Source organism: Pristiophorus japonicus, chromosome 4 (assembly GCF_044704955.1).
Source record: "Pristiophorus japonicus isolate sPriJap1 chromosome 4, sPriJap1.hap1, whole genome shotgun sequence".
NCBI classification, from domain to species: Eukaryota; Metazoa; Chordata; class Chondrichthyes; family Pristiophoridae; genus Pristiophorus; species Pristiophorus japonicus.
Window position 1 is genome coordinate 27,680,768 of NC_091980.1, and position 25,084 is coordinate 27,705,851.

The 25,084-nt window shown below is 44.8% G+C and overlaps 1 long non-coding RNA gene across 1 annotated transcript; it reads right to left on the bottom strand.

Moving 5' to 3' along the window:
• Nucleotides 1-23,187: 23,187 nt before the first annotated feature.
• Nucleotides 23,188-24,425, bottom strand: LOC139262024 (uncharacterized). The gene is made up of 3 exons (XR_011592860.1): nucleotides 24,384-24,425; nucleotides 24,062-24,097; nucleotides 23,188-23,210 (listed from the first exon to the last, which is right to left on the bottom strand). It is a non-coding gene; the product is annotated as an uncharacterized lncRNA (long non-coding RNA).
• Between the last annotated feature and the right edge of the window lie 659 nt (nucleotides 24,426-25,084).

Here is a 25,084-nt window from a genome sequence, read left to right on the forward strand (position 1 = left end):
CCACAAAGCCAAAGCGGTGCCGTATATGATGCGGGAAAAGACCGAGAGCAAATTGGACCGGCTGTTGAGAGAGGACATCATCTCGCCTGTTGAATTCAGTGACTGGATGAGCCCCATCATTCCCGTCCTAAAAGCGGATAGCTCTGTCAGGATCTGTGGCGACTACAAGGCCACCATCAATCGGGTGTCCCTACAAGACCAATACCCGCTCCCGAGAGCGGAGGACCTCTTCACCACGCTGGCAGACGGCAAGCTGTTCACCAAGTTGGACCTCACTTCAGCCTATATGACCCAGGAACTGGCCGACACTCGATCAGCGGCCGCGATTTTTCAACAAAACATGGAAAGCCTGCTTAAATCCATTCCTGGAACGATCATATTCCAGGACGACATCCTCATCACGGGTCGAGACACCGAGGAACACCTCCACAACCTGGAGGAGGTGCTACGCTGACTGGACCGGGTAGGCCTGCGACTCAAGAAGTCTAAATGTGTGTTCTTAGCTCCTGAGGTTGAGTTTCTGGGCAGGAGGGTTGCTGCAGATGGGATTCGGCCCACCGAATCCAAAACATACGTGATTCGATGAGCACCCAAGCCCCGCAACAGATCGGAGTTGCGTTCATTCCTGGGACTGTTGAACTCTATCGGGAACTTTCTGCCGAACTTGAGCATGTTGTTGGAGCCACTACACGTGCTCCCGCGTAAGGGTTGCGATTGGTTTTGGGGGGACTGTCAGGAACGGGCTTTTGATCGGGCGCGAAACCTACTTTGTTCAAACAAGTTGTTGACCCTGTACGACCCCTGTAAAAAAATTGGTTCTGACATGTGATGCATCGTCCTATGGGGTTGGGTGTGTGTTGCAGCAAGGCAATGCTGAGGGTCAACTACAACCTGTGGCTTATGCCTCCAGGTCGCTCTCTCAAGCAGAACGGGGATATGGGATGGTCGAGAAGGAAGCGCTTGCATGTGTCTATGGTGTAAAAAAATGCATCGGTACCTCTTTGGTAGGAAGTTCGAATTAGAGATGGACCACAAGCCATTAACATCCCTGTTGTCAGACAGCAAGGCTATCAATGACAACGCATCAGCTCGCATAAAGCGTTGGGCTCTCATGCTAGCTGCTTATGATTACTCCATCCGGCACTGGCCCGGCACTGAAAATTGCGCCGACGAGCTCAGCAGGCTTCCACTGGCCACCACTGAGGGGGCAGCGGAGCAAAGCGCCGAGATGGTCATGGCTGTCGATGCTTTTGACACCACAGGCTCCTCCATCACAGCCCGCCAGATCAAAATCTGGACAAACAGAGATCCCCTCCTATCCCTGATTAAGAAATGTGTCCTGACTGGGGATTGGGTGCCCGCACATGGAGCATGCCCTGAGGAGGTCAGACCGTTCCACAGACGGATGGATGAGCTCTCCATCCAAGCCGACTGCCTACTATGGGGCAGCCGGGTCGTTATGCCCCAGAAGGGCAGGGAGGCCTTCATCAGGGAACTCCACAGAGAGCACCCAGGCATTGTGCTGATGAAGGCCATTGCCTGGTCACACATTTGGTGACCTGGAATTGATTCAGACCTGGAACACTGTGTTCGCAGGTGCATGACGTGTGCCCAGCTGGGGAATGCCCCCAGGGAGTCCCCGCTCAGCCCATGGCCCACCATGCCATGGTCACGCATTCATGTTGACTACGTGGGCCCGTTCATGGGAAAGATGTTCCTTGTTGTGGTAGATGCTTACTCGAAATGGATCGAGTGCATTATTCTGAATTCATGCACGTCATCCACCACCGTGGAAAGCCTACGTGCGATCTTTGCAACCCATGGCTTGCCGGACATCCTGGTTAATGATAATGGCCCATGTTTCACAAGCTACAAGAATTCCGAGAGTTTATGTCAGGCAATGGCATCAACCACGTCAGGACTGCGCCGTTCAAGCCGGCCTCCAGTGGCCAGGCGGAACGTGCGGTCCAAATCATTAAGCAAGATATGCTCAGGATTCAAGGACCCTCCGTACAATGCTGCCTACCGCATCTCCTGCTGGCCTATAGATCCTGACCGCACTCGCTCACGGGGATCCCGCCCGCAGAGCTACTAATGAAACGGACACTCAAAACTCGGTTGTCCCTCATTCACCCAGTCCTGACCGACATAGTTGAAGGCAAGCGCAAGTCACAAAACGAGTACCATGACCGTAATTCGAGGGGGAGATGCATAGAAATAAATGATCCTGTATTCGTCCTCAATCACGCCATGGGGCCCAAATGGCTTGAGGGCACTGTAATTGACAAAGAGGGGAATAGGGTCATCGTGGTAAAACTCAACAATGGTCAGATATGCCGTAAGCATCTGGACCAAGTAAAAAAAAGTTTCAGCATCGACACGGAGATACCTGAAGAAGACCATGAGATGGAGCTCACAACACCGCCAGTGAACGAGCAACAAGAGCAATCAGAAGAATGTACAGTCCCTGAGGTCAGCCCGGACAGGCCGGAATCACCACAGGTGACAGACACTCACGTCAGTGTCCAACAACCAGAGCCCCAACTGCGGCACTCCACGAGAGAGTGTAGACCACCTGAAAGACTGAACCTATGATCCCAATAAGACTTTTGGGGGGTGGGGCGGGGGTGGGGGGGAGCGGAGGGGAGGTGATGTCATGTATGGAACCACAATGTAACACCACTGTATTACTGTATACACTCAACCTAGATGCACACCTTGACCACAGGGGGTGAACTTGTGGGAGACACTCCTTACCTGATCACACAGGTATAAAAAGGGAGGTCCCACGCAGGATCATTGTCTTTGGAGACTTGTGAATAAAGAGTTAAGGTCACAGAGTGACCTTGTCCCCAGAATGTGCCTCGTGTGGTTTAATACTGTAGAGTGAGGACTTTACAGTTTTGGTTTCCATATTTAAGAAAGGATATACTTGCTTTGGAGACAGTTCAGAGAAGGTTTACTCGATTGATTCTGGAGATGAGAGGGTTGACTTAAAAGGAAAGGTTGAGTAGGTTGGGGCTCTGCTCATTGGAATTCAGAAGAATGAGCGGTGATCTTATCGAAATGTATAAGATTATGAGGGGGCTTGACAAGGTGGATGCAGAGAGGATGTTTCCACTGATAGGGGAGACTAGAACTAGGGGGCATAATCTTCGAATAAGGGGCCGCCCATTTAAAACTGAGACGAGGAGGAATTTCTTCTCTCAGAGGGTTTTAAATCTGTGGAATTCGCTGAGGGAGCTGTGGAAGCTGGATCATTGAATAAATTTAAGACAGAGATAGACAGTTTCTTAACCGATAAGGGAAGAAGGGGCTCTGGGGAGCAGGCAGGGAAGTGGACCTGAGTCCATGATCGGATCAGCCATGATTGTATTAAATGGTGGAGCAGGCTTGAGGGGCCTTATGGTGTACTCCTGCTCCTATTTCTTATGTTCTAATCTTATGAAAGCGAGGTAAAGAGTCGGAGAAGTTTAGGGAGTGAACTTCAGAACTTAGGGCCTAGGCAGCTAAAGGCATGGCTGCCAAAGATGGGGTGATAGACATCGGGGGTGGTCAAGAGGTCAGAATTGGAAGAGATCGCCTTTAAGGTAAAAGCCACTGTTTACTCTGCAAATTAAAATACATTTTCAACCTACTTAGCATATTGTGAACATGAATCGAATGGTCACCCAACATTCAATGTAAACGCATGTCCTGCGGCCTGCAATTGGGAACGGTAGTGTGATATATTTTTTAAAACATCACAAACACACAGACTTTATAAGATGGCTCCAATACATCATGTGACATAGCCCTTTTATTGTTATACATCAGGAGTTGCACTACCACAGTAGTCCACTAGGTGGAGCAGTAGTCCACTAGGGGAGCTATATATTACACTTCTCCCTCCTGAATAAAGAAGTCATCACCACAAAATAATCATCATACATAACTTGCATGGTTATACACAACAAAAGATATGGGGGTTGAAATTGATCAAAGGCAAGTTCCGCCCATTTACCATCGAAAAGACCGTTAAGATCCTGATAGTACTTTGGGCGGAACTTTGGTCAAAAAAGGAGGGAAAAAGTGCCTGGCGGCAAAAATGGCCGTCACGCGCCGATTCTGGGCGGTAGAGGGCGGTAGGTGGGATTCTGGGCGGCAAATGGAATCCTGGAGAAAGTTACGCTGAGGCTGGTGTCGGGCCCAGGGAAGGGGAACGCACAATAAAAAAATGTTCAAAAAATATAAAACAAAAATATCACAAAAACCTTCAGAGGACCCTTTAACATAAAATCGCTGCAAAATAAGTTTAAAAATACTCACTTCCCCTTTCTTGCAGATCTTCATACCTACCATCCAGGTAAGACCTGCTTCCACGTTACGGTCATTCCTCCTGCAGGAGGCCCGCTCAGATAAATCTCAGGCGTGAGCGGGAGAGAGGACAATTTTTGGCATTGCACGCCGGTGCATGTCGGCGGATGCGCCCCAGTGGACCTTCCAAACCACCGGAGTGAGGGCCTCACCAATCTCGCATGGAGGGGAGAGCACCGAAAAAACAGGGAGACCGCCGAGAAAACTAGGTGGCAGCCGTCAGTAGGACCATCAATTTCGGCCCCATGGACTTATTTTGCCATATTTACAAATTAAACTTAACCACTGGTTTTCTGTTTCGAAGAGGATAACTTCGCTCTTGAACAGAACTTTACAAACTTGGTGTCGAACTTAGACTCATTATCGGCTGGGCAACCCTTGATCTATAATTGAACTCACTACAACTTCAGACTGTTTGTCTGCCTGACTCGGACTCAGACTTAAATTCTGACTTTCTCGAGGACTTGTTTCTAGTACATCTGATTTGCTATTGGTACTTAACTTGTAACTTCGATGGTTTGAGACGTGAATTGGATAGGATAGACTAGCGAATGATACTTAAGGGGTTGATGGTGGATAGGCAATGGCAGACATTTAAAGATCACATGGATGAACGTTAACAATTGTACATCCCTGTCTGGCGTAAAAATAAAACGGGGAAGGTGGCTCAACCGTGGCTAACAAAGGAAATTAAAATATAGTGTTAAATCCAAGGAAGAGGCATATAAATTGGCCAGGAAAAGCAGCAAACCTGAGGACTGGGAGAAGTTTAGAATTCAGCAGAGGAGGACAAAGCGTTTAATCAGGAGGGGGGAAATAGAGTACTAGAGGAAGCTTGCAGGGAACATAAAAACTGACTGCAAAAGCTTCAATAGATATGTGAAGAGAAAAAGATTAGTGAAGACAAACGTAGGTCCCTTGCAGTCAGAATCAGGTGAATTTATAATGGGGAACGACGAAATGGCAGACCAATTGAACAAATGCTTTGCTTCTGTCTTCATTAAGGAAGACACAAATAACCTTCCGGAAATACTAGGGGACCGAGGGTCTAGCAAGAAGAAGGAACTGAAGGAAATCCTTATTAGTCAGGAAATTGTGTTCGGGAAATTGATGGGATTGAAGGCCGATAAATCCCCAGGTCCTGATAGTCTGCATCCCAGAGTACTTAAGGAAGTGGTCCTAGAAATAGTGGATGCATTGGTAGTCATTTTCCAACATTCTATCGACTCTGGATCAGTGCCTATGAATTGGAGGGCAGCTGATGTAACCCCACTTTTTAAAAAATGAGGGAGAGAGAAAACAGGGAATTATAGACCGGTTAGCCTGACATCAGTAGTGGGGAAAATGTTGGAATCAATTATTAAAGATGTAATAGCAGCGCATTTGGAAAGCAGTGACAGGATCGGTTCAAGTCAGCATGGATTTATGAAAGGGAAATCATGCTTGACAAATCTTCTAGAATTTTTTGAGGATGTAACTAGTAGAGTGGATAAGGGGGAACCAGTGAATGTGGTGTATTTGGACTTTCAAAAGGCTTTTGACAAGGTCCCACACAAGAGATTAATGTGCAAAATTAAAGCACATGGTATTGGGGGTAATGTATTGATGTGGATAGAGAAATGGTTGGCAGACGGGAAGCAAAGATAAGGAATAAATGGATCCTTCTCAGAATGGCAGGCAGTGATTAGTGGGGTACTGCAAGGTTCAGTGCTGGGACCCCAGCTCTTTACAATATACATTAATGATTTAGACAAAGGAATTGAATGTAATATTTCCAAGTTTGCAGATGACACTAAGCTGGGTGGCAGTGTGAGCTGTGAGGAGGATGCTAAGAGGCTGCAGGGAGACTTGGGCAGGTTAGGTGACTGGGCAAATGCATGGCAGTTGCAGTATAATGTGGATAAATGTGAGGTTATCCTTTGGTGGCAAAAACACGAAGGCAGAATATTATCTGAATGGTGACAGATTAGTAAAAGGAGAGGTGCAATGAGTGCTGGGTGTCATGGTGCATCAGTCATTGAAAGTTGGCATGCAGGTACAGCAGGTGGTGAAGAAGGCAAATGGCATGTTGGCCTTCATAGTGAGAGGATTTGAGTATCGGAGCAGGAAGGTCTTACTGCATTTGTACAGGGCTTTGGTGAGGCCACACCTTGAATATTGTGTACAGTTTTGGTCTCCTAATCTGAGGAAGGACATTCTTGCTATGGAGGGAGTACAGCAAAGGTTCACCAGACTGATTCCCGGGATGTCAGAACTGACATATGAACAAAGATTGGATCGACTAGACATATTCACTGGAATTTAGAAGAAAGAGAGGGGATCTCATATAAACATATAAAATTCTGAAGGATTTGACAGGTTAGATGCAGGAAGAATGTTCCTGATATTGGAGACATTCAGAACCACAGAAACATAGAAACATAGAAAATAGGTGCAGGAGTAGGCCATTCGGCCCTTCGAACCTGCACCACCATTCAATAAGATCATGACTGATCCTTCACCTCAGTACCCCTTCCCGCTTTCTCTCCATACCCCTTGATCCCTTTAGCCGTAAGGGCCTTATCTAACTCCCTCTTGAATATATCCAATGAACTGGCATCAACAACTCTCTGCGGTAGGGAATTCCACAGGTTAACAACTCTCTGAGTGAAGAAGTTTCTCTGCATTTCAGTCCTAAATGGCCTACCCCTTATCCTAAGACTGTGTCCCCTGGTTCTGGACTTCCCCAACATCGGGAATATTCCTTCCGCATCTCACTGTCCCGTCCCGTCAGAATCTTATACGTTTCTATGAGATCCCCTCTCATCTTTCTAAACTCCAGTGTCTAAAGGCCCAGTTGATCCAGTCTCTCCTCATATGTCAGTGCAGCCATCTCTGGAATCAGTCTGGTGAACCTTCGCTGCACTCCCTCAATAGCAAGAATGTCCTTCCTCAGATTAGGAGACCAAAACTGAACACAATATTCCAGTTGAGGCCTCACCAAGGTGCTGTACAATTGCAGTAAGACCTCCCTGCTCCTATACTCAAATTCCCTAGCTATGAAAGCCAACATGCCATTTGCCTTCTTCATTGTCTGCTGTACCTGCATGCCAACTTTCGATGACTGATGAACCATGACACCCAGGTCTCGTTGCACCTCCCCTTTTCCTAATCTGCCGCCATTCAGATAATATTCTGCCTTCGTGTTTTTGCCACCAAAGTGGATAACCTCACATTTATCCACATTATACTGCATCTGCCATGCATTTGCCCACTCACCTAACCTGTCCAAGTCCCCCTGCAGCCTCTTAGCATCCTCCTCACAGCTCACACCGCCACCCAGTTTAGTGTCATCTGCAAACCAGGGGTCACAGTCTAAGGATAAGGGGTAAGCCATTTAGGACCGAGATGAGGAGAAACTTCTTCACTCAGAGAATTGTGAACCTGTGGAATTCTCTACCACAGAAAGTTGTTGAGGCCAGTTTGTTAGATATATTCAAAAGGGAGTTAGATGTGGCCCTTACAGCTAAAGGGATCAAGGGGTATGGAGAGAAAGTTGAATGGAGTACTGAAGTTGCATGATCAGCCACAACCATATTGAATGGTGGTGCAGGCTTGAAGGGCCGAATGTTCTACTCCTGCCCCTATTTTCTGTTTCTATTTTTCTATGTAACAAGACTATCTGACTCATCAGAAATAATCGAATCATTCCAACTTTCAACTCCTTCCACATCTGTAGATAAAATATGATCAATGTGACCTAACTTTTCCATAATCAAACATCTTGACCAAATATGTGCGAGGGGCACATATCTTCACTATTCTTCCTGGTAACCACTTTAACCATTTATGATGATGGTTTTTCACTCTAACCTCCTGATTTAATTCCACACATCTCTCTCTTACTCTACCTCTGTCATGATTCTCTTTCTGTCTTGATTGTTTCTCTCCTACTGACTGTGCCAAGTTTGGCTTTAACAACGAGAATCTGGCTTGTGGCTGTCATTTGAGAAACAACTCTTCAGGTGTTCTTCCAGTAGTTTTATGAGGAGTATTATGATAAGTAATCATTTAATTTGCCAATTTCTGGTCCAATGACAACTTTTGTTTCTTTGGATTTGGATCCAACATTTGCTTGATGAAGGCATGTTTTACAATTTGTACTGTGCACTCTGCTGCACCATTTAAAGCAGGGTGGTACAGTGGAACCTTGATATGTTTTACACCATTTCTGCTCATGAATAGTGCAAACTCTTCTGAACAAAATTGTGGCCAATTGTCAGACACAATTTCTTCTGGGAGGCCATATGAAGAAAACAATCTTCGCAAATTTTCTAAGGGCTAGAAATTAGCCAGTCTAATGCACGTTTTAATGTGATTTTTTCACGTTAAAAGTGCTTTTTTGTCATTAAAAGAAACCTCACAAAATTTCCCAAAGGTTAAGAATGGTGGTTTCGAAATATCGCCGAAAGGCGGATCGCCAAGGTGCAATGCGAAAAAAAAATCGCACCAGTTAAACTTGGCCATTCGGTGAATCCATTCTTGGGTGAAAAAACAACGCATGAGAAAGCAGGCATTGCAGGCATTGCAGCCTCAGAAATGTCGGTAGGTAGGAAGTCCTACAAAAAAGTTAAATTGAAGTTTTTATTTTTTAATTCTTTTTCAGCAAGTCATTACTTAAGTGTATTGTGAATGTTTTCTGATTTTTTTAAATTTTTGCAATTTCTTTTTTGTGTTTTCTCCCCTCCCAGAGCCTGTATTTTTGGCGTTGATAGGCCTCGGGCTTAGGTTGGCGAGATCGCGGTTGCTACCATGAATCTTTATGCAATGCTGATTTTTATCAATAGGCGTATTTTATGCCAATTTTAACCCCTTAAAAAACAGCACATTTTTATTCTTATTTATTCCCAAAAGTAATGTTAAAAACCAAATAACGACAAAAACTGAATTTCTAGCCCTAAGTTTTTTTACTTGTTACTTTCCACATCAGAAACACCTTTACTCACTTCGAATGGCTATCAATCACAATGAACAATTGCTATCCTTCAAGCTCAGCAAAATCTACATGGAACTTTTACCACACCCTGGGAGGCCATTTCCATGGCTATAATGGTTTCTTGCTGACCGAGTGACATGTTGTACACTGATTAACGATGTACTCTATGGGCTCAATTTTGGCCAGGAGTTGCTCCATTTTATTTGGAGTAACTTAAAAATCCCCATTTTCCCCAATCAATTTACACCAGTTAGTTACGATTTTTTTAGTTTGTTTATTTTTCTCAAAAAGGGGCGTTACCAGCCACCTACGCCAGCTCTGCCCATTTAGGCAACTTTGGCCAGCTAATAGTTATTCCAAATCTACTTAAGCCAGCGTATGTGGCCTCTTCAGAAAACCCTTGCAGAGAGTTAAAGAAATCGGTGCAGGTTGGTACGTCGGAGGCCACTTGGCCTGGGATAGGGGTGGGAAGGGAAGCGGAGACGACCTGCACCTAAAGCACCAAGCCTTATAAACCAGTAAACCTTGCAAACAAAAAGTTCTGAGAATTCAATAACAAATAAAAAATTGAAGTCCTACCTTCATCTTAAAACTCAGCCCGGGAAGGTAGCAAGCCGATCGGTGCGGGAGGCCACTCGGCCTGGACTAGGCGTGGGACGACAACGCACCGGGAAGCCATTTGGCCTGAGCTAGGGGCGAGAGCGATTCAACTGGCTGACATCGGGACCCTCAGAGCGGCTGCAGCAAGCAAAATCTTCAGAGAGGCTGCAGCAAGCAAATGGAGAGGCTCGGGGCGGCGGGGGCGAGGGGGTGCGGGGGGGTGGGATGAGTGGGGCAGAGAGTGAGAGAGGTCACAAGACTCAAGAGAGGAGGGGGAGAGGAGAGGACAAAAGATCATCCATGCAGACCTTTGGGGGGGAGAGAGAGAGAACTGCAAACCTGTGCTGCCTGCTTTCCTGCCATTTTGACCTTCTTTGAAAGTTTAACTTTAAGTATGGGAGCAATACTGTCAATGCCATACCTTTTACAAGCATTCTGCCTCATTGTGCCATGTAGGAGACAATTGATTAGAGCTCATTACATCAGGAACATCAGAGCCCATAGGCTGCTGGGCAGGTGGCCTTACCCACCTCGGCAATTTTGAGTCAGGCATTCGTACCTGGACCTGAATGATGCAGATTGTGTCAGAAGGCTGCGTTTCTGCAGAGAAGTTGTCCGTGAGATCTATGAGTTGCTGAGACCAGACCTACAGCTGAGAAGTGGCAGGTGGACTGCCTTGTCTGTTGAAGTGAAGGTTACAGCTGCACTTTCCTTCTATGCCTCCGGATCTTTTCAAGATACAACTGGAGATGTGTGCGCCATCTCTCAACATGCAATACATGTCTCCATTCGCCAGGTCACAGCTGCACTGTACGCACGAAGGAATGACTTCATCAAGTTCTCAATGTCCGCCCAAGCAATCCATGACAGAGCTGTGGGGTTCTTAAGGATTGCTGGCTTCCCAAAGGTATAGGGCTGCATTGATTGTACCCACATCGCCTTGCAAGCACCTTTGGAGGTTGCCGAGCTGGTCAGGAATAGAAAAGGCTTCCACTCCATGAATGTGCAGCTCGTGTGTGACGACAAGCAGCGCATCATGTCAGTTGATGCAAGATACCCTGGCAGCACCCATGATGCGTTCATCCTATGCGACAGCGTTATATCTGACATGTTTGAGCAGCAGCCAGAAGGGCAGAGCTGACTACTGGGAGACAAAGGGTACGGCCTGGCCACCTGGCTCATGACGCCCCTACGCGTAACCCGGACGGAAGCTGACCATCAACACAACATGTTGCACATTACGATGCGCAGCATCATAGAGAGGACCATTGGCATCTTGAAACAGTGTTTCCGATGCCTGGTCCAGTCCGGAGGTTACTTGCAATATTCCCCTGAGATTGTCGGTCAGTTCACTGTTGTGTGCTGCATGCTGCATAACTTAGCCATCATGAGGCAGCAGCAGCTGATAGTGGAAGAAGACCTGCCTGCAGTGAGAGTGGCTGATGATAATGATTTGGAAGATGCAGGCGACAAGCAGGAGGAGGATGATGACGAGGATGAGGAAACCATGCAAGTGCCTGAGGCCGGAGCACGACATCGGAGGAGGGCGGGCCATCGTGCTCCTTTAACGATTGCTCGAGCCTTGAGCCAGCAGCTCATCCGTGAACGTTTTACTTGAAGCCTGAGGGCTCAGCGACAACTATTCTGCATGGACATGTTTATTTTTTGGAACTGTTCCTAAATGTTGTGTTGTGTTAATGGAACATGATTCAGTTTTAATGCAAAATATATTTTATTCAAAAGTTTACTTAACTTTAGTGTAATAAAATTATTCTTGTATCAAACTTTACTTTAATATGACTCTTTAAGATCACTTAAAAACTGTAAGATCACTTATAAAGTTGTAAATTTACATAACTTACAAAATACTTTCAATTTGAAAACAGTTACAACAGTAACATCAACAACAACAACAACAACAACAACAACAACAACAACAACAGCAGCAGCAGCAGCAAAGAAAGGCTGCACCCATCTCTCATCCCCCTTAGTCTAACACCGCCCACCACGCTTGGTCTTGGAGTCTCCACCACCCCTTCCCGCAGGCGGTGGTGCAGTGTTTTTGAGCTTGGTACCAAGCTTATTCCTTATAACATCTCGGTGAATGTACACTTCTTCATGGGTGGTGGTGGTGGGGGTGTGGGTTGGCCGGGGGGGGGGGGGTTGCCGGGGGGGTGGTCAGGTGTTAATGTGGAGTGCCTGGTTTGGGTCTCTTCAGAGGCTGGTTTGGGGATTGCAGTGGTAGTGGGAGTTGATTCTGTCAATGGGTGCATGATCTGGGTGTGTTCCCTTATTGCAGTAGCTAACTCACACATGCCCTCCCTCATGCAGCCTGACAGTGTCTCAGCGGACTGAAACATTCCTTCCCCGATGGCCTGTGTCATTGCCAGTGTCGTCCTTTCCACTACCTCTGACATTCCCTCTCTCATGGACACTATTCCCTCACTGGTGTTCCCGGACATCGTTCCCATTTCCCGTGCCAATATTGTTACTTCTCCCGACAGACCCGTTACCTCATCACCCACCCCACTGATGGTATCCAGGAGTGATCGGGTAAGGTCAATTCTCTCCCCACTCAATGCCATGATCTGAACCACATCTGTTGCATGCTGCATCTCAGGAGAGCGTGGTCGATTTCTCCTTCCCCTCACCCTGGGTCTGTCTCGCGGCATCCCAATGGAAGGCACAGGCTGGGACGGTGGGGCCCTGGGTGTTCCATGCTGCGTCCCACCAGCACTGGGACCCGCAACCTCGGAGAGTGGGAAACCATGGAATGTCGCACCAGAACTCAAACCACTAGTCACGGAAGAGGCTGGCAACGCCAACTCCGTTAATGCGACCTCCTCAAGATTCAGTAGAACAGTGTGGCCTTCATCCATCTCCATCCCCTCCCCCTCCCCCTCACCCCATGTTGGTCTGGAGGGTTGGCTTGGAAGATGTTCTTGTGCTCGTCCACGTCCGCATCTGAATCTTCTTCTGCATCTTCAGGATTGGCATCAGGTTTTGCAAAATATAACAGAACAGTCAAATGGTTAGCAGCAGAGGAGAGGGCAGGATGGGTGGCATGAGTAGACTCACGCATAGCAGGCCAGGCAGCAGGTTGATTTGAAGGCCACGATAAATTTTCAGGACTTACCCTCTCCCTCACGTGTGGGCCCAGCTTGTGCAGTACTGATTGTTTCTCTCCAGGCAGGACCCATCAAAGCAGCGACCCTCTCTTCCAAGGGTGTCAGTAGGTGCAGATTTGGCGGGCCTCCTCCTGTTCGATTTCTTTCCCTTTTGTTGTGGGAAAATTTCTTTTGCAAAGATGAAAATGCAACTTTTTAGAGAGGGACTCTTTCTGCTGGGTGGGACATATACAACTGGTCACATTTACAATTGCAATTACATTGAATAAATGAAAATATTACTTGCACTAACTACTTGACCAAGGTCCTAACATTTCTTTTTACACTAGCTTCCAGATCTCTTGGTGTTCACCAATGCGCAGAAATCTACTGCAATTTGGTTCCAGCATTTCTTCATTTCTTTGGGTGGCATTTTTATGCGACCTTTGCTGGTATCCAGCTCTTGCCATCTGTTCTCAATAACATTAACTATCTCCACTTCATCATGCAAGAAATGATTTGTTCTTGGTGCACGTTGCTGCATTGTTGCATTGCTGTATTGCTGCATTGCTGTATCACTGTATCGATGCATTGCTGTATTGCTGCATTGCTGTATTGCTGTATTGTTGTATTGCTGTATTGCTGTATTGCTGCATTGCTGTATTGCTGCATTGCTGTATTGCTGCAGCTGCTCTGAGACACTCAGCACTTTTCCAATGCTCTTAGACCCATGGTGATTTTTTAAACAAACAGACCTTATTTTGCATGCAGCAGTGATTTTCAGAAATACAGCCCTTCTTCTGGCACTTTTGCAGGCATGCAGCATTGATATTAACATCAGAGCACTGCTTCTTGAATTCAGCAGTTAATTTCATTCCATAGCACTCCTTCTGGCACCAAAACACAAGCAGCTACCTAGCTCTTTAAAAATGGCCAATTGCCAACTTTCAGCGCTACTGCTACTGCGTATGCGCGGACATTGGCACCGGACTCCACTGCGCATGTGCAGACGTCCCAGCACTGTTTTTGAAGCAGGACACTGACTCCACCCCCGACTTGACTGGCCATGCTGTGCAACCACAGGGAAGAGGCCGGAGAGCGGCCAAAGTGGGAAGGAAATTTTTCAGCGCACTTCAGAACGGAGAAAAGCTGCGCAACTCCGGTAAGTATGCCGAGAAATGGGCTGGGCCAAAATTGAGGCCTATATCCTTATCAAAACCTGGTCACTATAAGTAACTGCATGCAAAACTCTTGGTCAAGCACATTTTCAGGTGCTGGTCATGAAGGTCTCCTAACAATTTGGACCTGTTCTTATTTGGAATAACCACTCTTGTACCCCACATGATACAATTTTTATCCATTGATAATTCATTCTTACAAACGAAGTATGGATGAATATATTTCTCTGATACTTGGTTTGGTCCAGCCATTTGCTATGTAATCATACACCTTTGCCAAAACTGGGTCACGTTTGGTTGCTATACCAGTCTCTTCAGCTGTGATTGGCAGTTTATTAATGTATGCGAAATAGAACACTTCTTCTCTATTGGGTGTAACTTGTGATGGGGATGGCAACCTGGACATAGGATCAGCATTACTATCTGACTTAGGTACAACAATAATGGGTGTAGTCCAATTACTTAGATCTATCTTAGAGATAATGTTCTCAGTTTCTAGTCTTTTGAGTTCTTGCTTAACTTTCTCCTTGAGTGTGTATGGTATGGGATGTGGCTTGCAGTAAATTGGTCTAGCGTCCTTCTGTACTCTGCCACTCGCCGTGAAACCTTGGATCGGACTGCCTGTTTCATGGAACACCTTCTATTGCTTGATGACATCATCTACTTTGATGAAAATTTCCTTTCTACACGAAAACTTTCGTTCCAGTCCAGCATCCGTGATCGCCACCCATTTCTACCTGAAGGCAGGCCACTACTAAGAGAGGTAAGCTCTGAAACTGATCTTTTTATTTCACCGATACGGTGATACGTCCTACCACATGGATTTGCTCTCCCGAGTAGCCTCTCAGCTCTATCTTCGACTTCTCCAATGGAAAATCACGAAACTTGTCAAGATATAGTGATTCCGGTACTACGCTCAAGGATGCACCAATGTCGATTCCCATGGGTATCCTGGTTCCTGCAACATCTACTTGGATGACGATCCAGCACGAATCATTGTTAGATACCTTCGTGCTCCTGATGACGTGCATCTCCAGAACTTCCTCGTCCTGTTGCTTCTCTTCAATGCTACGTAGTGTCTGGTGATTTCTACTTACAACATTGAAAGTTGGTTTATTATTCAGTTGACATGCCTTCGCAAGATGCCCAGTTTTCTTGCAGAAGAAACACTGTGCCTTCACATATGGACAGCTTTGAGCAATATGTTGTCCCAGGCACCAATAGCACAACTTCAATTTACTGTTATCCTGGCCAGTTGCTGAGGCCTGGGGCCCAACTGGCTTTTACTTTTAACCTGCAGGTGATTCACCTCAGTTATCTGATGACTGGAAATGATGCGAAATTCTCGGGAGTATTGGTCGGCCATATCCAACGACATATCTGTCAGACAGCAATTTCCAGGGGCTCAGGACTGTAGTGCTGTTCTTTCCGTCAGTGGTGTGTCCTTTGACAAGATGGGAACAAGCACGTTTTTCAGGGTTTCTACATCTTGGGGCCTGCTTCACTCAAGAAAATAGCCCGTTTCCTTTCTAACACCACCTGGTTATGGTTTTCATCATCAGGGACTTCGACGAATCTAGAATAAAAAGCTGGTGTCAGTAATGGTGAGCATGTACCGGATTGTTGTAAAAACTCATCTGGTTCATTAATGTTCTTCAGGGAAGGAAATCTGCTGCCCTTACCTGGTCTGTCCTATATGTGACTCCAGACCCATAGCAATGTGGTTGGCCCTTAACTGCCTAACAAGCCACTCAGTTGTACTAAAAAGGTGACTCACCATCACCTTCTCAAAGGCAATTAGGGACAGGCAATAAATGCTGGCCTTGCCAGCAACACCCACATCCCATGAACGAATAAATGTTTTTAAAAATTATCAAAATAATGCAACACAGCATTGCAATGAATTGCAATGTAACTTTGGCCTATCTGACTGCTTGGCACTCAAACCTGTACTAATTTCAGACCATTTTTAGTAATGCAACTGCAGCCTGAAAGATCATGCTAGTGTTTGAGTCGCAGATAACATGCTCACTCTAATGACGACTATGCTATGCAAGTGACAAAGGAAACCCAATAGAAGATAACATCTTGCTAAGAAATGTCTCTACCATCTTGTACTAAAGAATCCCTTAGCATCTGATGGATAAGATTTTTTTTCTTTGATTAAAGGCAAACAAAACCCCCTCAGTATACCCTTGTTGTTGTGACAAGGATTCCAGTACATGACAAAATGTTTTTGTCCCACTGCTAAGAAACATAGAAACATAGAAAATAGGTGCAGGAGTAGGACATTTGACCCTTCGAGCCTGCACCACCATTCAATAAGATCATGGCTGATCATTCCCTCAGTACCCCTTTCCTGCTTTCTCTCCGTACCCCTTGATTCCTTTAGCCGCAAGGGCCAGATCTAACTCCCTCTTCAATATATCCAATGAACTGGCATCAACAACTCTCTGCGGTAGGGAATTTCACAGGTTAACAACTCTCTGAGTGAAGAAGTTTCTCCTCATCTCAGTCCTAAATGGCCTACCCCTTATCCTAAGACTGTGTCCCCTGGTTCTGGACTTCCCCAACATCGGGAACAATCTACCCGCATCTAACCTGTCCCATCCCGTCAGAATCTTGTATGTTTCTATGAGATCCCCTCTCATCCTTCGAAACTCCAATGTATAAAGGCCCAGTTGATCCAGTCTTTCCTCATATGTCAGTCCAGCCATCCCTGGAATCAGTCTGGTGAACCTTCGCTGCACTCCCTCAATAGCAAGAATGTCCTTCCTCAGATTAGGGATTTAGAGATTTAAAAATTTGGGGCTCACCGTTTGATGATGCTGTGCCCATTTTGGAGACTTCAAATGGGCTCAAAGCCGCCCAATATAGCGGATGGCGTGCATGTGCACATTCTCAGCTGGAGGTGCGCTGCCTGATGTAATGTATTTGCTTCATGGGTTCTTTGCTTAAGAATTCATAGCAACACATACTCACAGGTGCATACGTTACACCTGCCATAATATTATAGGCATCACAAGAAATGTCCAGCACCTGAAACAAATGTTAAACCCTTTGCCTATGCAAATAGGGAACCTAACTCTTTTGAATCCCCCTCGGTTAAATTGGGCTACCCTGAATGCAGCCAGCACCGAGCCAGCTGCGTTCAGGAAAGTGTGGACTGCATGCGGCCTAACAGGTGATCTTTAAAGAGACCCCGAATGTGGAGCTGGTAGGTGCAGGAGCGCTGCTCCCGGCTCCACATTAAAACCAAGGGCCACTGGTGCCCCAGCTCGACGTGCCCCTCACCTCCACTCCCCACCCCGGATTAGCTCCCTTCCTCTCCCAGTCGCTGTCCTTCTCACCCATTTGCTCTCCTCCCGCTCTCATGGTCTCCCCTTTCCCTCCTGACGACTCTCCCCCCCCCCCCGTCCCAGGTTTTACCTGAGCGCGTCAAATCAACTTCACCCTTGAGCTCCCTGGGAACGTCACATAATGGGTGCTGGCCTCATGTAGATGAGGCCCAATATCAAGTGGGCCTCGGGCCTACCTATTCTGATGCAGTGATTGTTCCCTGTGCCCAGTTCGCGCCAGCTTGCCGGGGCAAAACCATTTCTAGTCTTTGATCTTTGATAAGAAGAGTATTTCCTTGAAGTACTGTGGGTCTCTGATATTAGCATGGAAACAATTTAATTACAATTGGCTAAAATTAAAAATTGTAAGAAGGTCCATGCACACTTTGGTCCCGATAATAACACGGAGTGAATGGGAGGAGGTTTAGCGGATGGGAAACCTGGAACTAAGGCTTCCCGGAGGTCCTGCCGCATTGAACAGCAACTCCTCTTTTATATTTTTTGAATGTAATATTCTGAGGGGGATTGACAGGGTAGATGCTGAGAGGTTGTTTCCCCTGGCTGGAGAGTCTAGAACTAGGGGGCAGAGTCTCAGGATAAGTGGTAAGCCATTTAAGACTGAGTTGAGGAGGAATTTCTTCACTCAGAGGGTTTGTGAATCTTTGGAATTCTCTACCCAAAGGACTGTGGATGCTGAGTCATTGAGGCTATTCAAGGCTGAGATAGATAGATTTTTGGACTCGAGGGGAATCAAGGGCTAGTGCGGGAAAGGGTGTTGAGGTCGAAGTTCAGCCATGATCGTATTGAATTCAAGCTTGAGGGGCCGTATGGCCTAGTCCTGCTCCTAATTATTACATACCTATGCTCTTATGAATCCATTTCCTGGACACAGCCAAACAGATTGTGAGGCTGTCTGGCTGTCGGGTGGGTAGGCCTATGACACTAGGCCAGAGCCACATGTCATCAGGGGCGAATCAAAAATCAGGGGTGAGTTGGACATGGGGGAGTTACAATTGTGAGGGGGGTCCCATTGCGGGTGGACAGGTCTGAAGGTGGAGGAGGGTTCCCATTGCGGTGGTCCGATTGCAAGTATTTTTTATTCGTTCCTGGGATGTGGGCGTTGCTAGCAAGGCCAGCATTTATTGCCCGTCTCTAATTTCCATTCAGAAGGTAGTGGTGAGCTGCCTTCTTGACACACCACAGTCCATGTGGTGAAGGTACTCCAATAATGTTGTTGAGGGGGTGGGGGTTGCAGGATTTTGACCCAGCGATGATGAAGGAACGGCGATATTTCCAAGTCGGAATGGTGTGTGACTTGGAGAGGAAGTTGGAGATAATGGTGTTTGCTACCCTGTCCTTCTAGGTGGTAGAGGTCGTGGGTTTGGGAGGTGCTGTCGAAGAATCCTTGGCGAGTTTCTGCAATGAATCTTGTAGATGATACACACTGCAGCCACAGTGCACTGGTGGTGAAGGGAGTGAATGTTTAAGGTGGTGGATGGGGTGCCAATCAAGCAGGGTGCTTTGTCCTGGATGGTGTCAAGCTTCCTGAGTGTTGTTGGCGTTCCAGGCAAGTGGAGAGTATTCCATCACATTCCTGACTTGTGCCTTGTAGATGATAGAAAGACTTTGGGGAGTCAGGAGGTGAGACACTCACCACAGAATATCCAGTCTCTGACCTGCTTTTGTAGCCACACTATTTATGTGCTGGTCACACAAGTGCCAGGCAATGACTATCTCCAACAAGAGTGTGTCTAACCACCACCCCTTGACATTCAAATGCATAACAATAGCTGAATCCCCCACCATCAACATCCTGAGGGTCACCATTAACCAGAAACTTAACTGAACCAGACACATAAACACTGTGGCTACAAGAGGGGGTCAGAGGCTGGGTATTCTGTGGCAAGTGTCTCACCTCCTGACTCCTCAAAGCCTTTCCACTATCTACAAGGCACAAGTCAGGATTGTAGTGAAATACTCTCCACTTGCCTGGAAGAGTGCAGCTCCAATAGCACTCAAGAAGCTTGACACCATCCAGGACAAAGCAGCCCGCTTGATTGGCACCCCATCCACCACCTTAAACATTCACTCCCTCCACCACCAGCACACTGTGGCTGCAGTGTGTACCATCTACAAGATGCACTGCAGCAACTCGCAAGGCTTCTTCAACAGCACCTCCCAAACCTCTGCCACCTAGAAGGACAAGGGTAGCAGGCACATGGGAACACCATCATCTGCAAGTTCCCCTCCAAGTCACACGCCATCCTGACTTGGAAATATATCGCCATTCCTTCATTGTCGTTGGGTCAAAATCCTGGAACTCCCTCCCTAAGTGCACTGTTGGAGTACGTTCACCACGTGTACTGCAGCGGTTCAAGAAGGCGACTCACCACTGCATTCTCAAGGGCATTTAGGGATGGGTAATAAATGCTGGCCTTACCAGCGACGCCCACATCCCAGGAACGAACAAAAAAAAATACCACAAGCTGATTCTTATCTATCAGCTTTCCAAGAATTGTGAATGTTGCAGGAACTCAACCTTGCCAAAGATTATGTATATATGGGGAGAGGTCTCATAATTCTTTAGGATTATGCACGTGTGAGGCCTCAATTATCCCAAAGATTGGATCAATGTCATTTTAAACTATGTACAATTGTTTAACTGAGGCGGGAAAGTTGTGTATTCCATTGTGTGGCACTTTCAAGTTTGTATGTATAACCATATTTTAAGTTATCAATAGAGATTTTTTAATATAAAACAGAAAACGCTGGAAATCTCAGCGGGTCAGGCAGCATCTGGGGAGAGAAACAGAATTAACACTTCAGGTCGATGACCCTTCGTCAGAAGATTTTTTAATAAGCTTTTGACACAGACAAAATTAATTATGGTGAGAAATAGTTTATTTTTTATCATAATAAATATCAAAAATAATTACAAAACGGTATAAATAACTAATAATATGTTATATTGATAACAGTGATGAGGTGTTTCCACTTCTTGATTTCCATACACATCAGTCAGTAATTTCCTAAATATAGTCTTCATGGAACAAGTAACACATAAATAAATGAATAAATACACATTCATAATTTTCACACTGTTTACATAAACACAAAATATCTTTCTGCACTTCCACCAGTTCAGATTTTTATGTATTTTTCTCTATAACCCAATGGGTCAGTGGTTACATTCAAACAGCAGAGAATGTGCTAAGTGTTGAAATTATAATACCAACATCAATTAGTTCCACCCTAAAATGTTTAAGGCCACATTTTACATTGATATGCTCATCTTTGTTGAGCAGTATAAATATCACAAAAAATGTAAACTTTGCGTCAAAACTAGTGTCACAATTGATTGCAGAAAATAATCATTAAATCTGGTATAAATATAGCAATTGATGATATAAAAATCTATTAAAAGTGTATATTTCCCTGGATTAAATGCATTCAGCCAATAAAGACATTCTCTATTTTTTTATCTGAAGCATTTCAATAAAATTCTACCAACACAGTCTCACCTCAGTTTACTTGCTAATATATTTCAGCATTATCCACCTTTCCCTTTTGTTTAAATGGGTCAATGTTTGATTGAAAAACGTAAACCTCTTTTAGAATTCCTTGAGGATGGGGATCTACATGATTTGTCACATAAACTCTGTTTTGTTTCTGACAAACTTTGTCACTAAAATCAAATTGCACTTTCAAAATTTAAATCAAAGTGTTAGCGCAGTGCTGGCAAAAGGACATTATTGTGTTCGCAAATTAAGAGCCACCTAGGCCCGATCGTTAAACATTGGTGTTGCATCAGCACTAACACTTGAAGTACTTGGACAGTAGAATCATTACATTCCTGAAACTCTGAAACTCCTGCTCTTGTTGTGGAAGTGCAGCAGAGCAGAACTCCCATCTGCCCATGAAGACTGACTCAGACCATTTTCCAAAATTCCAGGGAAAGGGTCATAAAGATAATCAGGATGGGTCTATAAGGTCACTTCAAAGGCGTCAACCTCAACTGAAGACTATAAAATCATAGCAACGCCACACCGCTCCTGGTGGAGGATCTCAAGCGTGGGAGGAGCCAAAGAGGAGAAACAGTATAACTTAACAAATGCTCCACAATGTGCAAATGCCTATGGTTTGCAATCTAATCAATCCCCTTTTGTGATCAATTGTCTTTGCTTGTGGAATTTTTTGAGGGCATTTATTCGGCCCTGAACGGAACTCTCATCAACTCTCAGTTGACAAGGGTTTCATTGGGTCTAACATAAGTCGCACATTTCCCAGGGTAGTCTCCTGTCGCTCCACCCTAACAGGAATTTGTGGATGAAGGTAAATGGGGTGGAAACCCAGCACATCCAGGTTCCACCCAATTTCTGCCCCAAGTGGCAGGCAATGTGCCCTCTCCTGTCTCCACATTTTTGGGACCAGGAGGTTTAGTATTTACTTTAACCAGAGTGTGATGGATAATTCTAAAATATTATATTATCAGCTACACTGAATCCTTGAAACTATCATTTAATAAGGAATATAAACGTAAGTAAAATACAATACAATACTATGATATTCATGAATCATACACCATGTGCATTAAAAAGTCTACAAAACCAAGTGTTTTTTGGACTTCATCCATAACTTTAAAAATATGATAGAAATTTGTAAAATATTAATTTAATCATTATACTAAGGATTATGAAGCTACTGTTGTCGCATTTCAGAAGGATATTAGACAAGGACAACAGCAGATTTTTAGTGTGGTCTTAGTAGCTGCTCAGTCTCCTCAGATTCCTTCTATTTCTGCTCGTGCTGTTTTTGCAGATTTTCCAAAATACAAATTTCTTAAGTTTGTCGACGAAGTTCTTTAGTGGCAAAGAATTTAGTTGAACTGATGTACAGTTAGATTCATGAGACTGAAAATATGTTCAGAAAAAGAAAGATTAAGTCAACATTTGTTTCATTCATTGGTAAAACCTTTATCTTCTCCAACCTCCTCCCCATCTCTCATAAAGCCATTAAATCAGACTATATGATTGCACCAGTAGATCTCCAGTTGCCCAAGTGACCATGCTTTATGTGTGAGCCCAGGCAATGCTTGTTGCCAATCTGTTCAACCACAGAAAGCATCACAGCTGAGGTCCATCCTATTCTCAACTATTATCTACGCATGTGCACTTTCCAGCAGAGATCATTGGACAGCTGTCAGGAATGGAGACTCTGGCAAGTTTTCCACCCTTTCTATCCCAGGGATTGTGGGATCGATTGCCGCACCACAACTGGTTGGCATCAGCTAACTCAGCACAGTACCAGGATAGAACCTGGGATCCTTTTTGGGATGTCACACCAGGTGATGTTTTTAACTTCTGGGCCAATGGAAAGCCATAGCATGTATTGACAAGAAATTCTTCACACATTACATTCCTCCCATGGGCACAATTATAGTTGCTGCAAGACTTTGCCCATGAGATAAATATAAGGCATAGAGAAATTTCTGGATAATTATTTATTAAAATAAACAAACTCAAATCAAAATTACCTTGAATCTGTCCTTCAGCAGGTTTAGGTTTGAAACTATTGCTGTCGCATTTTTGCTTGTTTTTTCCAATGTCCTTAGCCCTTGAACAAAGATCTCGGTAATATTTGGTTTACACTCTTCAGTCTAAATGGAGAAACAGAAATTACTTTTTCATTATTTAGATCTAGTACTCCATAAAAAATGCGATAGAAATGATGAGCTAATAAGGTGTAAGTTGGTTTAAAACAGCATTTGGTTTTCTTTCTGATTTGGGCCTGATGGATCTCATATTTCCACATTTCTTTTGTGTGCTGCTTGTTTTATTTTCATCTTGTCCTTCATATGGTGAGGGGTGTTAGTGCTGGGAAATAGAACACTCTGGGATAGAAGTTGGTTATGGCCCGTAACCCATGCCGCACAGACAGCGCATGCCCCAAATCGAGAGGCCGGAGGTTCACCTGAAATCAGGCCTTGTTCCAATAACTAACCGGAGGCGGTTTGCCCACTGCCACCGGATTGATTTTGGGCTATTTGCCTCACCAGCAGGTAAATCCCGGGTGGGGGAGGAGAACTGGAAGTGGGTGAGTGGGTGGGGGGTGGGGGGGCGGGTGTGATCGCCGGCTGGCAGCATCCCAAAGAAATGCAGTGGAGTCGGGAGGAGCACTCCGATAGCCAGACTCACGTGCAGGCTGTATGGACAAGGTAATGAGGCTTGCAAGTCAATACTGATTTGAGATCGAGTGCCAAAGGATTTTTATACAAATTCAAAGAATTTGTAAACCTGTCCAGTAAAACATCTATTGCAAAATCATTTTGACAAGTTGATCTCTTACCAGTAAACTCTATGTAATAATAAGTCATTATTATTTCATTGTAACTTTGCAAAAATAAATTCAGGCCAGTAGGCCTGATTACTTTGGAACCGTTTGGAAATGTCTAAAAGTAAATTTTAATGCCAGTATGGTGATAAAGATATAAAAAATGAAAATACATACCCCAACGCTGAGTGGTGTTGTCAGATTGCCTGGATGCTGCAAAAAATAAAATATAGCTAGTTAGAATTAGTGAACATAGAGAATATAGATAACAAATTACACCGATAAAAAATGTTGTCAGTCTTTTATAAAGTTTATATACACACGTACATATATATATATATATATATAAAGCAGTAAGGGTGCCCAGACCTGGTGAGATACACCCTATATATATATATATGAAATGGTATAATAATATAATATAATATAATATAATGCAATATTACATAGATATATGTAATATTATCAATTAATAACATAAATCATAAATTAAACTCACAGTTAACTTCTCCAGCCCTTCAATGCTGTGGTAAATTTCTTTACTTATTGTTGACCAGCATGTTTCATGTGCCGTCACACAGCAGCTGAGCAGAACTAGGTAGGTGATGAGCATTTTGCTTTGAAGTGCTGGATGAGCTCTGGTTGCTGTTCTTCGCTGCAGTTGTTGTACCTTTTTCACATGTTGTAAATCCCTTTTATACAAACTCCCCACCCCAGAAATGAATTGGCCTAATGAGAGGAAATGGGAAATACCAAATGATGATCTGCGTGTATTACTCAAAGAAATTCCTTTACCACAGATATCCAAATATTCTAAAAGCCCTCCATGTACAGCTGTAAAATATCTATAAATCAAGATGTTGTCTACCCAATACCAATAATTTCCAGATATCTACATCAAGATATTCGCTTACTTTCGTCATTTCCTTAGAACCGTCACCACCCGCATACTAACCAGATTCCCCATTGCTCATAAGCCAGGTTGTCTGCAATCCGTCCTTTTTATCATCATTTTATTTCCCTTATTATTGTGTTTTTTTTTTACTTGATACACTAGTCGTCATCATCATCATAGGCAGTCCCTCGGGGTCGAGGATGACTTGCTGGCACACTAAAAATGAGTTCTCAGGTGATAGATGAACTCATTTTAAAGTGTGGAAGATGCCCGTGTATGAATTATTTTAACGTGGGATGGCCGTT